Here is a 15,507-nt window from a genome sequence, read left to right on the forward strand (position 1 = left end):
ATATGAATACAGGGGTCTACCTGAGATGGTCGACAAGCCATTTGATTGACTTTCATTTGGTCGACAATTCATTTGGTCGACAGGCAGATTTGCCCCCCTCCACAATGTTGTGCGACCCTGGAGTTGATATATATAGTAAGAGGGGTGTGGGGGGCAGAGCCCCCCACATTGGGGGGTGTGGCGGACGAAGCCCCCCACATAAAACTGCTTGTCGACCAAATGTAAGTCGATCATATGGCCTGTCGACCATGTGATAGGGATCCGAATACAGATAACTTTACAAGGATTCCTTGATTATTACAGAAGGAAGGCAGAAGATAGAGAAAGAGTCACTTATTTATTTGTTTGCACATTTATCTATTTTCTCTCTTCTACATTCATTTTACTTTATATTGTTATTTATATCTGTTTCTCCTCTTTATTCTCTACCTAGATATCCAATATAAACATGTAGTCATATTTACGAAGGATAACAATACTTATTTATTTATTTATTTATGTTTGATATCAAGGATCATGCCAATTTTTTACATGCTTTTTGTCCCTGTGCCTCTCAACCATGATTCATCCTCAAATCAGAGTCAGTCTAATCCTGCCTGTACTAGTGCCTTACTTGGTGTAGTACATGGTAAGCCATCTGAATAGGCTGTCATCCAAGCAGATATGAGGTTTCGTTGTGCCCCTCTCCATATGCATTCCTTTGTTATTCTGGCTGAGGGCATGTACCCTTGTACTCTGAAACAGTTAAGTTGAGTTTTCTCCAAGATTATAGCCTCATGGTGACCTTTCAAGCTTGTCCCAAGACTGGCAGGTACTTTTAAGTATGCCCTCTAGCAGCTTCACTTCAACTAGGAAGCAAGCTGTGATGGCCTCTCTACACCGGGCCAATAATCAAGGAGCTTCAATCCTCAGCACTGACACTGGTGAGAGACGGTCACTTAAAACAGGAATGGATTTACACAGTATTTTAAGATGCAGCTCTGTGCATCAAGCACAGTTTCCCCCAAGAGAAGCAGGGAACACACAGACCTGAGACTGGGTTCTCTGTCTCTCCAGATCCCAAACAAGACCCACTTTGGAGCACTGTGTCCCAGTTCCAAGCAGCTGACATACGATTTTCACACACACACACACACACACACACACACACACACACACACACACACACACACACACACACACACACACGCACACGCGCACACATACACACACACACACACACACACACACACACACACACACACACACACACACACACACACACACACACACACACACACCCCCCACACACACACACACACACACACACGCACACAGTCCTGGGAGAGGCTGGTACAGATTTACTAGCTGTACCCCTTCTCTACCCAGACTATAAGGTAAACCTGCTGCCAGCAGTAAACTGCTCTAAGGCTCTTACAAGGGTATACAATTATACTGAGTAAAATTAATACTAATATAAATAAAGAGTGTAACCAAAGCAGCAAGGCTTTTTGGAGTGGCCATGGTATCACTAAAATAAGCACAACTACTCCCAAGATGTTGAAAGCATTTTCTAAAAGACCAGCCACAATGAAAGGTATAAAAATAGTAAATAATAAATAATAAAATAGAACAGATAAGAATAGTAAATACCTAAGTACAATAATCACCAGAGTTTAAATCGAGGGAGAAATAAAAATAACATAGTTGGACAAACTCATACAGATGGAGGAAAAACAATACTCAACTAATCTCACTGTATTTCCTGACTGTCTAAAGAATAACTGTTCCTTAGGTAACAATTAATACAGCAAGGCAAGATTAGATGCTGAGATATTTACTTCCACAAGGCAAGGTGATGAGCTTCTAACAGACTGAACTGAACAAGAAAAAGAAGTTATGTACTCACGATAACGTTCCATCTGAGTAGTTTACTTCATTTGTCTTCTACCTGTGGGAATACGGATCCGTATTGGATCCAAGCCGGCAAAACTACTAGCATCAGCTCTGAGTTCCAGACTCCTCCTCTTACCCATAATACACCTCCACTGCCTTCCATCCATAGATCGAGTTTGCAGAACTTATACTTAGAACCTGACCTGATAACATACTTGTGACCTATACTACAGCCCGTTGGCTGAACATGCGCCAAGGTCTGGGGGAAGGAGGGAGGGATGGTTGAAGACAAATGAAGTACAACTGCTCAGATGGAAAGTTATGGTGTGTACATAACTTCTTTATCTGAAGTAGTTTACTTCATTTGGTCTTCAACCTGTGGGACAGAGTCCCCAGCTACTAAACTCTTGGGAGGTCCTTATGGAAGGATATTCCGGAGCACCGCAGATCCAAAGGATGCTCTCCTTCTAGATGTCAAATCCAATTTGTAATGGGAAATAAACATATGAGATGAGGACCAAGTAGCTGCAGAGCAAATGTCATCCAAAGACACCCTAGACCAGAAAGCTGCAGACGTAGCCATGGACCTAGTAGAATGAGCTTTAACCTGACCTGGAGGAGACATGCTTTTGTCCTTATAGACCTGCAAGATGCATGAAGAAATCCATCTAGCTATAGTGACCTTGGAAATAGGTTTGCTCAAAAAGGATCTATGGAACAAAACAAACTATTGATCAAATTTACGAAAAATTTTTGTCCTGTGTAAATAGAATCATATCTGTCTATGAACATCCAACATGTGTAGTTTGTATTCCATCCTGTTGGTAAAACTGGGAAAGAACACAGGTAAATTTATAGTCTGATTGATATTGACTGGTGATGCCACCTTAGGAAGAAAAGATGGGTTGGTTTGAAGGGAAACTATCTTTATGAAAAGTCATGTATGGGAATTTTATGGACAAGGCCTGTAGTTCCGAAACCCTTCTAGCAGAGGTAATAGCCACCAGAAAAGCTGTTTTCCACGATAGAAATTTTAGATCTGCAGATGCAGCAGGCTTGAAAGGCAGAGCCAACAGAGCTTGGAGAACCATAGAAAGGTCCCATGGGGGGACAGGATCTTTGACCAGGGGGGGTGTAGAAAAAAAGTGCCTTTAATAAAGACTTTACACAGTCTAGAAGATGACAAGGATGCAGAATTCTTACCCAGATGAAAATGAGAAATGGCAGCTAACTGAACTTTGACAGTAGAAGAACTAGTTCCATGCTGGAAAATATCAGCTAAAAATCAAGAATAGTGGAAATAGGAGCAGTAAAAGGATCTAAACTCCTCTGAGAGGCCCAGAAAGAAAAATGTTTCCATTTACTATGATAAACCTTTCTGGTAGAAGACTTATGAGCAACTAACAAAATAGACTTAACTGAAGAGTGAAGTCCAGGAATCCTAGCAATCACGGGAACTGGAGCAGCCAAGCCATGAGCATCAGGCTGTCCAGACTCAGATGAGGCACCCCTGAGGGGTGTGAAATCAGATCCTGAATGGGATCTAGGATCCAAGGTGGAGCCAGAAGGTGAGACGAAAGGAAGGGAAACTATACCTGGTGAGGCCAGAATGGGGCAATGAGGATCACCTTGCTCCCCAGTCGACAAGCTTTCTGCAGAAACCTCGGGATGAGAGGAACAGGTGGGTAAGCATTCAGAAGACCAGGAGGCCAAGCATGAACTAAACAATCTTGGGGGACTCCCTTGATGGGGGGTTCAGAGCAAAAAAGCTGCTGTACTTCACTTTGGAAGGAAATGCAAAGAGATCAGAGCAAGGTTGACCCCACTCGCTGAAGATCTGTTCCGCTACTGATAGATTCAGAGACCACTCGTAAGGCATCAGAATGGTCTGACTTAGCCTGTTCGCTAGAATGTTGGACCATCCCGGAATGTGCATTGCGATGAGAAAGGGACCGGTGGAGATCGCCCATTCCCACACTCTCTTGGCCTCGCGACAAAGTGAATAAGATCTGGTCCCTCCCTCTTTGTTGATATACCAGACTACTGACATGTTGTCTGATTGAATGGCAATCGTTCTCAGAGGAAGAAAGGCATGAAGGGCCTGCAATGCTAGAAGGACCACCCTCATCTCTAGGACATCTATATACAAGCTGCTCTCTAAGGGGGAGCATAGGCCTTGGACTGTCTTTCCTGAACAATACCCCCGGACCCAAGTTGGGAGGCATCCATGGTCACTGTGGTTTTGGTCGGGGCTAGAACAAAGGATTATCTCTTAAAAATGTCCAGAGAGCTCATCCACCATATGAGGGATGACTGACACACTTGACTTAGGTGGGTAGGATAGGATAGTGGTAAGTCCAACAGGGACCACTGAACCGCTAGAGTCCATTGAAGAATCCGCATGTGCAGCTGAGCATATGGAAGGTGAGTTATGGTCACCGCCATCAAGCCTAGGGCCCTCAACACTGATAGTGCTGTCGGGAGGTGAGAATGGTAAATTAAGGAGACATGCATCCTGAGGTTTTGAACTCTCTCCGTGGTCAGGAACGCTTTGCACTGTAGTGTGTTTATCCTGGCACCAATCTAATCTATCACCTGAACAGCCTCTAGTAGAGACTTGACTGTGTTGATTGTGATACTCAAACTCAGGGCAAGTGTCAGAAACTAATCCCTGGTTTGGGAAAGTAGACGGCTGGTGGGAACAGTGAGGAACCAATCATCCAGGTACAGATAGACCTGAATCACCTGAAGCCTCAGGTGAGCCGCTACAACTGCCATCACTTTGGTAAACACTTGGGGGGCTGTGGTGAGACCAAAGGGTAGGGCTCAAACCTCCTGGAGCTTCTATGCATTTTTATGTGATAGTAAGCATCCTGGAGATATAATGAGCACATCCATTCACTCTCTTGCAGGTACAGCATGATGGACTGTAGTGTGACCATCTGGAACTTTTCTTTGGCAATTGACAGGTTCAGGGTAGAGAGGTCTAGGATGGGCCTTAAGTCCCCCATTTTCTTTGGCACCAAAAAGAACCTGGAATAGAAGCCCGATCCGAACTGATCTGGGGGGGATGGTTTTGATGGATCATTTTCCTAGCAGCTTGGAAATTTCATGAGCTGCTGCCTCCATCTGGGAGGTGTTTGGGAGGTATGCAGGAACACAAGAAGGGGATAGAATATCCTCTGGATATGATTTGAATCACCCAATGGTCCATTGTTATGGACTCCTATGCCACTGGGTGCAAGGACAATCATCTCCCGACTGCCTCTAGAGTAGATCAGCCGGGCAACCCCTCAGGGTTGCTGACCAGGTCTATCCGAGAATGGTTCTTGAGACCCGAAGTTTCGCAGACCCCCTCAGCCTCTGGGCAGGTGTCCATTCTGTCCCACTCTGCCTCTAGAGGAAGAAGAGCCCTGATTGTCCCGGGAATACTGAGACTTCTGGAACCACATCTTCTTTTGCCCTCTCTGGTTCTGAGAAAAGGACCTTTGAGGATTAGATAAGTGGATCCCAATGGCAGACAGTGTCTTCCCGCTCTTCTCACTCTGAACTAGTATCTCCTTGATGGTCTTACCGAAAAGAGTCGAGCCATCATAAGGAGTATTGGCAAAGGACACCTTAAAGGGTTTGGTCAATTGGCACAACCTGAGCCAGGCATAACGGGTCATGGACATGCCAGACCCAGCCGTCCTAACGACTCCTTCCATAGCATGGGAGAGGAGTCACATGGACGTATTTGATAGTGCTCACAGAGTGGCCATTTTCACAGAGAATGAAGCCTTGTCCTCCAGCAATATGGACTTGGGTGGAGACTCCTCCAGCTCCTTCACTAGGTCTCTCTGGAGTCTCATGACATGGGCCAAGTAGTTTAGTGCCCTTATTGAAAAGGTAGCTGAACCATACACCTACATCTCTAGGCAGTCAATCATCCATGACTCTCAGTCAGGAGGGTGGACTGAGGAGCTTTCCTGAGATAGTTCCTTCTTTGTGGCTGCTGCTACCACCATGGTGTTCACTGGGAATCCATTGTTCCAGGAAGGCCTGTCAATAGGGGAACTCAGAACCTTATCAGGGTGCTTGGGGATCATCTCCATGGTATCTGGTTCCTTCCATGCCTGCAAGGTGACCAAATCCACTAAAGAATCCATGGGAGGGGACATCCAAGATGTAGACAGGCCCATGCCTAAAGCCTCCTGAAACACAGACTCATCAGAGGAGGGCTTGGGGGCAGACCAACCTCCCCGCTGGTGCAGGATCTCCATTATGTCTCCAAAGGAGACATCTTTGGGAGGTGATCTTGGGAAGCCCTCCCCATCATCTAAATCTGAGTCCTCAGTTAGGGACTCGGGGGAGACCAAGTGCTTCCTCTTGCATGTATGCTTGTGAGGCATATCTCCCATGGGGCTCTCTGGTAAGTGCTCGCAAGCCATCTGTTCCTCTGAGGGAACCATCTAGGGGTCTTCAGGCAGAGGCTGTCCCTCTGGTAAGACAATTGGGACCATAGACATAGCCAAGGAGGTCTGGGCAGAGTCTGAGGGGGTGGTCAGGGGCCTCAATCTGATGGAGAGGACCCATTCTACCACACTGAATGCCGAAGGAGAGCAGATCTCCTGGGAAGCTAATAAGGAGGCAGGTCTCCCCAGATCTGATGCAAGAATCAGAGCCGGACCTGAAGTGGACAGAGCTCCGAGGGAGGGGACCTGGACCGACAATGTCAGAGCCAATGGAAAAGGTTCCACTCCCACAGTTTTGACACCCAGGCTCCGGATCCGAGAGTGGCTTGGATCCGAACTCGTCAGCTCTGAGATGCTCCCAGCAGCTGTTGGCATTGAGGATGCAAAGACTGTCTGTGCTGACCCCCTGACAAAAGCCAACCTTGGGTCCGAGAACTCCAAAGCTGAAGGTCGGATCGAGGAAAGAGAAATGGGCTGAAAATAGGGAAGTGAGCTCCCCCCTCCTGAGGGAGGGTGGGCTGGCAAAACCCCTATCTGGATCTGTGCATGGATAAAGTGCCTCATCATCTTATCCATGTCTGATAAAGAACGGGTCGACCAAGATGAGGCCACTGACTCCGACTTGACCAGTTGGGGAACCGAGGTCCAGGAGACTGAACATGCCTCCTCCGGTTCCAGGGAGAACCTCAGAGACCAGAGCTGAGGGGAGTCATGGGTACATGCAGACTTGCTCGGGTACGAGAGGTCCGGGGACCTCTTCCTCTTTTCCTTCGTCTTTGACTCTCTCTCTCTCACTCTCTACCTCTCCTCTTCTCCACTACCATAGGCTTGGATGCAGGAGTTTGAGTCCCAGCCTGGGAGGGAGTGGAAGCCAGAGGGAGAGAAGCGGGAGAGGCAGCCACATCAGCTGCTGTGACTGAAGCTGACGATAAGGAAGGAGGATCAGTGGCAGGCGGAAGACCTTTGAGGGCCAACTTGACCTTTCTATCCTTCAAAGCTCAGGGATTAATCCCGGACAAATGGAGCACTCCACATTAAGGTGGGTCACACCTAAGCACAACACACACAGAGTGTGGCCATCCACTGGGGAGAGCTTATGGTCACACTCTGTGCAGAGCTTAAAGATAAGCTTTTCAGCCATACTATTAAACAAGAAGCCTTAAAAAAAAGAAAGGGACAGACCAAAAACTTCCTCTCTTTAGACTAATGACACACCCACTCACCACACTAGACTGACTAATGGGTGGAGGGGCACCACAGACAAACTACACTAAACTACCTACAACTACAAACCTACACTTGACGCCAAGGTGATGAGAGGGGAGAAAGGGTACCTATACTAACCTGAAATGGCTAAAAGTAACAGAAAATTTAGAAAAACTTACATTCAGAATCACCCTGCTAGCTGGAGCTCTAGAGACACGATGTTTTACAAATAGTGGCCAAAGAGATCTGGGGATGGAAGGCAGTGGAAGGGTATTATGGGTAAGGGAAGGAGTCTGGAGCTCTGAGCTGATGCTAGTAATTTTTGCCGGCACAGATCTGATACAGATTCGTATTCCCACAGGTTGAAGACCAAATGAAGTATGTAAACTACTTCAGATCTACTCTTTGTGATAACTGACATAAATGTTTTATAGTAGATTACAAAGAAAACAAAACAAGCTGCTGTGAGTTCCATTCTCTCAGTGCTGATTATAGAATGACATCACATTTGATCACCTGACTCTGGTGCCATACATATTCAGAGCTTTGCTAAGATCTGTTGCAGTATTTGAAAATTATAGAACAATTTCAGAAACTTCCACTCTTCCCATTCAGAATTCTTTGTTTAAACATATACATTTAATCAGTTATAATAACACTGTTGATACATTTTTAACACAACCACCTGTACAAGTCAGTGTGATAGTCAAATGACACAAAACCACCCACAAAACTCCAGCCAACCATGCTGGCATATGTTACCCATGCACTGCCCTATTCTTCCTGGCACAGATGGCAATACTGCATATCATCATATAAGCTATGGGGATGTATCAGGTATGGCCCTAAATCCTTCCCATAGTGAAGACATGTCCATCCATATCATTACAAGAACTATTAGGTCCCACTGTCCTATACATTCATACTCTTTTGCATATGAGACAAGGGCCATCATTACTGTCTTTGATGGCTGCAATATGTCTTATCCTGCACTGTCACCTGTTTTTCCTTGTTAATGGCTCCATTTAACAAAGGAGTAGTAGTCAATCTGGTTTGGAACCACCACATCCTGTTAAGATGGACAAGCAACATGGATTCATTTTCCATCCTCCTATGCCTGGTTATTCCAAGATGCTATTCAAAATCAGGTCATCTGAAAGACAATCAGGTCTTTATCCCTCTGCAATGCAGTGGCAGATAAGGATAATCATAATAAAAAAAGTAAATATAAATCTTTATGATTGTCGAAAACTGGAAATCAGAAAATCTGACGTATGCGGTAGAAGATGATGTGTACATGAGAGTTGAAAAAGGAAGGGACAGAGAAGGGAAAGAAAGAAAAAAGAAAACAAATTTCTAAAAAGTACTCTAAACCCTATTTCTCTGCTGATATACTTGATGACATTACGTTAAAGTTATATAATGAGAGGAAAGTGCACCTGAATGACATATTACATGAGAATTTGTGGTATTCACGATTTAACAAACAATATATGAAGCAGATGGTGAACCTCTTGTGAAAGTCTTATCACTTTATCTCACCTCTCATTTCTTTTTTTGTTGCCTATCCCTCCCTGTTCCCATGTTTCCACCATTTTTAATAATATTCTAGCACTAACAATTAACTTAGGGAAACAGAAACTTTTAAGAAACTTGTATTATCTAATTCACTATTTCCTTTTTATGCATTTTCTGTTGTTGTTAGAGGTAATTATCAGTAGTTAGAATATGATGTCAGACAGGATAGAGGCTAGTTTGCTTAAATGTATCTAATCAGGCTAGGAAATAAAGATTTCAGTGTTACAGTGAACATGATTTTTCTTACAAGCAGAACTGGATATATCTTTCTTGATATGTGGTTTGTTTGTTATTCAATAATTTTATATAACTGTTAATCTATTACCAAAGGGCAGCCACGGTGGTGCAGCGGTTAGCATTGTCACCTCGCAGTAAGAGGTTCTCTGGTTCAATTTTCAGCTGGGGTTCCTTCTGTGTAGAGTCTGCATGTCCTCCCTGTGGTCGCGTGGGTTTCCTCCGGGTGCTCCAGTTTTCTCCCACATCCTAAAGGCAGGATGTACGTGGATTGGACACTCCAAATTGGCCCTAGGTGTGAGTGTGTGCGTGCGTGTGCCTTCTGTGGAAGGTTGGGCACCGGGCTGGCACCTCAGCACTGTAAAACTCCACTGCCAATCATGAGCAGATGGGTGATCCACTGTGGCAACCCCCAACAGGGAAAAGCCAAAAGAAGAAGTTAATCTATTACCAAAACCTAACAGCATTCGTTTTCTACCAACTATTATGTGGTATATATGCATGACTATGCGAGTAAATCAAACTGGGAAACATTTTATGAAAATACAAATAGATTTATCTGGTTTACCTTTAAGTATAAATGCTTTAAATAATACAACAAGTAAGTTATTAATAATTCTATGAGGTAAAAAAATCTACATCCTATGTATTTTGTAAGATATGCTCATGCAAATGTATGCGTAAGACATACTTGCTCCACACACAATTGGAATGATGACCAACAGAGTATATTATTGTTAATGATGATGTAATATGACTATTAGTGCCTATTGTCAACATATGTTTTATGCATGTCATATTCAAATAGGTTTTGGAATAGATTTTAAACATTTGCAAGAGTATTACGAGTGGAGATTTCAAGCCAGTAAAACTTTTAGTCTTGCTTATTTGCTCCAGTTCTGCTTCTATTAAAATACAAATACCCTCTCTTTTTTTAAATATATTAAACCCATACAGTCACTGTTTTAACACAGCTCCACAGAGTTGCTTCAGTTGCCCTTCTATTAAAATGTAAATACCCTCTCCTTTTTTAAATGTATTAAGTCCATACAGTCACTGTTTTAACACAGCTCCACAGAGTTAGGTAACCAGCCACCACTCTGCTATATTCATCTGTGCAGTCCAAGGAATCTGTTGTATTCTACTAACCATAAGTATAATTTTATACTGTATTTTGTACTTTTAAACTGAATTTTTGCTATATTGCTGATTTTTAAAACTATTCTTGCTGACTTGTTGTACTTTTTGTCTGCTGTAGCATAGGCTAGATTCAGACCTGCTGAATCTGGTTATGTTTGTTAAACTGAGCACTAAACCAGGCTATATTTTGCTGGAGAGGGCTCCTGTACCCTTGTGGTAGGAGAGTGCAGTTAAGACTCATCTGATTGAAGGTTGCTGGCACAGGGTCCAGTTTTGAGATTTTTTATTGGTTAAATTGTTTAATTCAGTTTGCTCACTGTTGCTACAAGCTAAAAGCCCCACATTTATCTGTTTATACATAATGCACCTTCATGCCCCATAGCTTACTACCATACAATTTGGGTAACCATAGACAGTTATAGATGCAAAAACTTGAATATATAAATTTTACCTTAGTAGCTGCCTGTGATCCAGCCGAGGAGTCCATAAATTGTGCTTAGCTGTTTAGAGAACACATCATCTGTACTTTTGCCCCTTAAACAGTCCCAAAACCACCAAATTTACAATAGTATCATACAAATTAGAGAACCCCCACTAGTATAGACCCTTTATAGAGCACCCTATTAGTATACACCCCATTTAGAGCACCCAGTTATACCATACCCCTTTATTTTCACTCTCCACTGTAAAAACAATATTTAACCTAGCAGTATGTTTAGCCAGTTTCCCTCCATTTCTCCTACCAGCCTGATTGACATGAGGATCCTTAGGCAGTTTAGCAGCTGCCTCATGTGCACAGACAACCCCCTACTCCTAAACCACAGACGTTCATTTTATGAGAGATGCATCTACACTAAGACTCTGGAATCCTTGCTCTTTCACACATAAAACAGTAACACTGGGCAGGTTGTCAGCTTACATACTACACCTCCTATGCAAACCATGCACTAAACACATAAATCATCATACACAGAAGTACTCACCAGATACCTACCATAACAACAGAGACCTTCCAAACACAAACATGCTACACCTAATACAGCGCCTACAGCACTCAATACACATAAAAACACAAGGACCAGTACTTCACCAAATAAACCCCTAAGGCAAAGCACATCTAAACCAAATTTTTAGTCAGAGGTGACTCCGTTGTGAGACAAAAAACAAAAAAGTAGTCCAGAACTATGGCAAACCATGGATTGCAAGAAAAGTTCGGCAAACATCAAGCTAAGCAGATCCAGTAACGGACACGCAAGGTCGGTGAAAAACTAGGTGTATTACTCCACAAAGCTTTCGGGAAAAGTCCCTTCTTCAGTGTGCATGCATTAGTTAAAATGAACAGTAACTATACAATTCAAAAATCCAACAGTCCAATAGAAAAATGCATTCAATCAATCAATTGTGGTGCAGCTAAAGTTTTAAAGCCGTATAGCGCCTATGCATTTAAAAACTTCAACATATAAAATATACATACAAAAACATACGTAAAAGACTATACCTATTAAAGTATGAATGTAAAAAGCATTCAGAATGGTTATAAAATATTTTGTTTCATTTTCACTATAGGCTTGATGCTTATAGCTGAATTTAAGCCTGATTTAGAGTCAGCATTTAAATGTGTAATCCATTCATATTAACGAACCTCTACAGAATTATTAAGATCACCTCTTCTCTTCCTTTTCATTATTACATCAATAACCCTGAAATGAAAAGTGTGCTCATCTCCTGCTTCACTAATATGCTTGTAAAGAGCATTTGTATCTGCCTTTCTCCTTATTTCTGATTTATGTTCAATAATCCAGTCTTTTAGCTTCCTGTTACTTTTACCTGCATAGAAGGCAGGGCATTTTGTACATGAGGCCAGATAGATTATGCTCATGGTATTATAAACAGCATACCCATTAAATCTAGTCTCTTTTCCTATTATTGGGTTTAAACACATGAGATATGTTACTACATACAACAGAATAACCAATGGTGTATGACAGATTATAGAAAGGAACTGGAGCATTTTAATGACTATGCCTGATATTAAGAACTGGTGGGTGATAAACCCCTCTTTGCATATCACAATTGTCCAAGTTTAAAACAACATCTATATTATAAAGATTTAAAGAATCCATCTAAAAAACATGGAAGTGCTAAAAAAGGGCACTTTCCCTTGTTTAAATTGCACATGTTGCAAAGACATAGAGTGTAACAATATTTTAAACACCCGATAACAGGAAATATGACATATTACTAAGCAAACAAATAGCACAGAAAATGTATTAAGCAAAAGAGAAGCATAAAAAAGATCATTAATCAAACGGAATGTTTGAAACAAGGTTATTTAATAAAATCAGCATGTTTAAAGTAAAATGAGCATGTCTAGAGATAAAACAGGCACAAGAAAGTATGATGGGCATGAAAGAGATTGCATGAGTAAAACAAATATAATGACAGGGCTAAAAGCATGAAAAGAGATTAAATGAGCAAAACAAATATAACAGAAGAGGCAGAAAAAGGCATATTGAGCATAAATCAAGCAAATCAAATGCACGTGTTTTGGTGAATTACTGTGTTTTGGCATAAATTACTACTTTGCATTGATTGACGCCTTGAATAGCATAACTAGAGTTATTCAAAGTATCTCAAAGTGTGTAAAAGTGCTTACAGTGTGTTTATTGCTGTGCATTTATTTTGAAGAGCTTGTTGTGTGCAAAGTGCAACTATTTCATGAAGTGCAGTCTAATACAGCTATTTCAAAAAGTTTCTTGTGCATGGGTGTGTCTATTAGCAGATTGCCACCATTACAGAGTGTTTCTTGCACTGTACAGAGTATTTGCCAAAAGTGCAGCCATTTTGGGAAATTTCAGTGTACTGTGTACAGTTATTTGCAAAGTACAGTTATTTTGAAGTGTTTCTCACTCTGAACTTTTCTGCCCAGTTCATTCACAAAGTAGAATTACTTTAAGACAGTTTATTCACAGATTGCAATTACTTCTAAATAGTTTATTTGTAAAGTACAATTGCTTCAGAATATTTTTTATTCTCAGATTCTATGGCCCAGTTTATTCACACTGTGCAGTTATTTTGAAAGGTTTTTTAAAATGATGATAAATGACTTTTACAGTCAAATAATTTCAAGATAAATGGCTTGAACAGTAAAATAATTTCACAACAAGTGACTTTTACATTAAAGTGATTTCAGAGTATTACAGTGTCCAGGAGACTTATTTCGTAAAGTTCAATTATAGAGGCTTGTTGTGATATTGCCAAGTATTGGCATAGATTTCAAGCACATGTACATGTGTATGTATGTGTGTGTGTTCGTGTATATTTGCAGAAGCCTTCACTGAGATATATTAATATGTTAGACAGATTTCACAAGTCACAACCACTTGTGTTTGATCAGAATATTGCAGAGAATTGGAGGATATTTGAGCAAGAGTGTGATATATTTATACAACAGCTTATTCTGATAGATGCATGCACCAGAGCATTCATTTTGCTAAACTTAGCAGGCACAGAGGCAATTGAAAAGGAGTGTTCATTTATATATGCACCAGCAGTATATGAATGTGAAGGAGAAACTTGTACTGTTGTGAGGCTGAATCAGGGAAAGGCCCCCAAGTGTTTGAAGTGCAAATTCAGAGAAATATGTGACCCCCAGACTAATGTTTCATTCCAGAGGGATTTGTTTTACATGAGAGATCAAAAACAAGGGGAAACTTTTGCAGCTTATATCGCTAACCTAAGAAACAAAGCTAAAATGTGTAAGCTTGGTGATTTAAAGGATGAGTTAATAAAGAACAGACATGTGTGGTATTAATAATGCTGCTGTGAAAAACATTTGCTTCATGACAGAGATGTGACATTAAGCAAAGCCATTGAGATGTGTCAGATCCATGAAGTTACAGAAAGACACACAAGTATACTTGTTAGTGATAACAGCATGGTTTCAATAGGCTCCAGAGCTAATGTAGACAGCATGCAGCATGTGACAGGCAAAAGCAGGCCTAAGCTCATGACAGCAGCAGCCACTGCAGGACTTCCAGGTAAAACCCCTAGTCTTCTAGCAAATTCCAAGACCAGTTCAGCAAAAAAGAGCATGCTCATTCAGAACCAAGGCTATACAGTATAGGAGTGAATCAGCAAAACCCAAATCAAGCTTTATTGCTAACTGTCACAATTGTGGTGCCAACCATAAGTCCAGAAGAGAAAAGTGCATAGCATTTGGTCAGCAATGTCACAAGTCTAAGAAATGGAACCATTTTCAAAGATTTTGTAAATCCAGTAGATCTAACACAGTTACAAAGAAAGGTCATGCAAAAAAAATACGTTGATCAAGTAAACCTGCAATAGTCTGCTTTCTATGTAGATGGTGTGTCAGTGATTGGTGCAAAGACTGAAGCAGTAGATTTACTGGCAAGAAATGAAGTGTTTTCTACAGTCTGGATCAATGGTAAGTCCCATTGAGCTCAAAGTAGACACTGGTTCAAACTGTATGATATGTCTGCAGATACTTTTGCAAAGGTCAGAGCTGATGAACAACTAAATGTGACTAGTTATGTGCAACTTATTGCTTATGGAGGTGAAGAAATTTAAACTGAAGGCTCAGTAGTGCTTTCATATTATGTGGCCAATAACTGTTATAGCTTAGTTCAAAAACCTGTGCTGCCATTATTGAGTCTCAGAGACTGTTTTAGAATGAATCTGCTTTGTTTTACCAAAAGAGGTTCATCAAGTAAGCACATGTCCCAGTTTCAGCTTCACTAACACTATTTTTTCAGAGTATGCTGATGTTTTTGATGATAAGTTGGGCGAACTTCCAGTGGTGTATTCTATGAAATTAGACCCAGAGATCAGTCCAGTAGACTTCCCAGCAAGAAAAGTTCCAATAGCCATGCAGCATAAAGTCAAAGCACAATCGGATAAGATGGCGCAACAAGGTGTAATTTGTCCAGTAACAGAACCTACTGAATGGATGTCGTCCATTGCAGCAGCTCATAAAAAAGTCTCAGATGAAATCAGAATA

The sequence above is a fragment of the Protopterus annectens genome, chromosome 2.part0 (assembly GCF_019279795.1).
Source record: "Protopterus annectens isolate FY-2018-M chromosome 2.part0, PAN1.0, whole genome shotgun sequence".
NCBI classification, from domain to species: Eukaryota; Metazoa; Chordata; order Ceratodontiformes; family Protopteridae; genus Protopterus; species Protopterus annectens.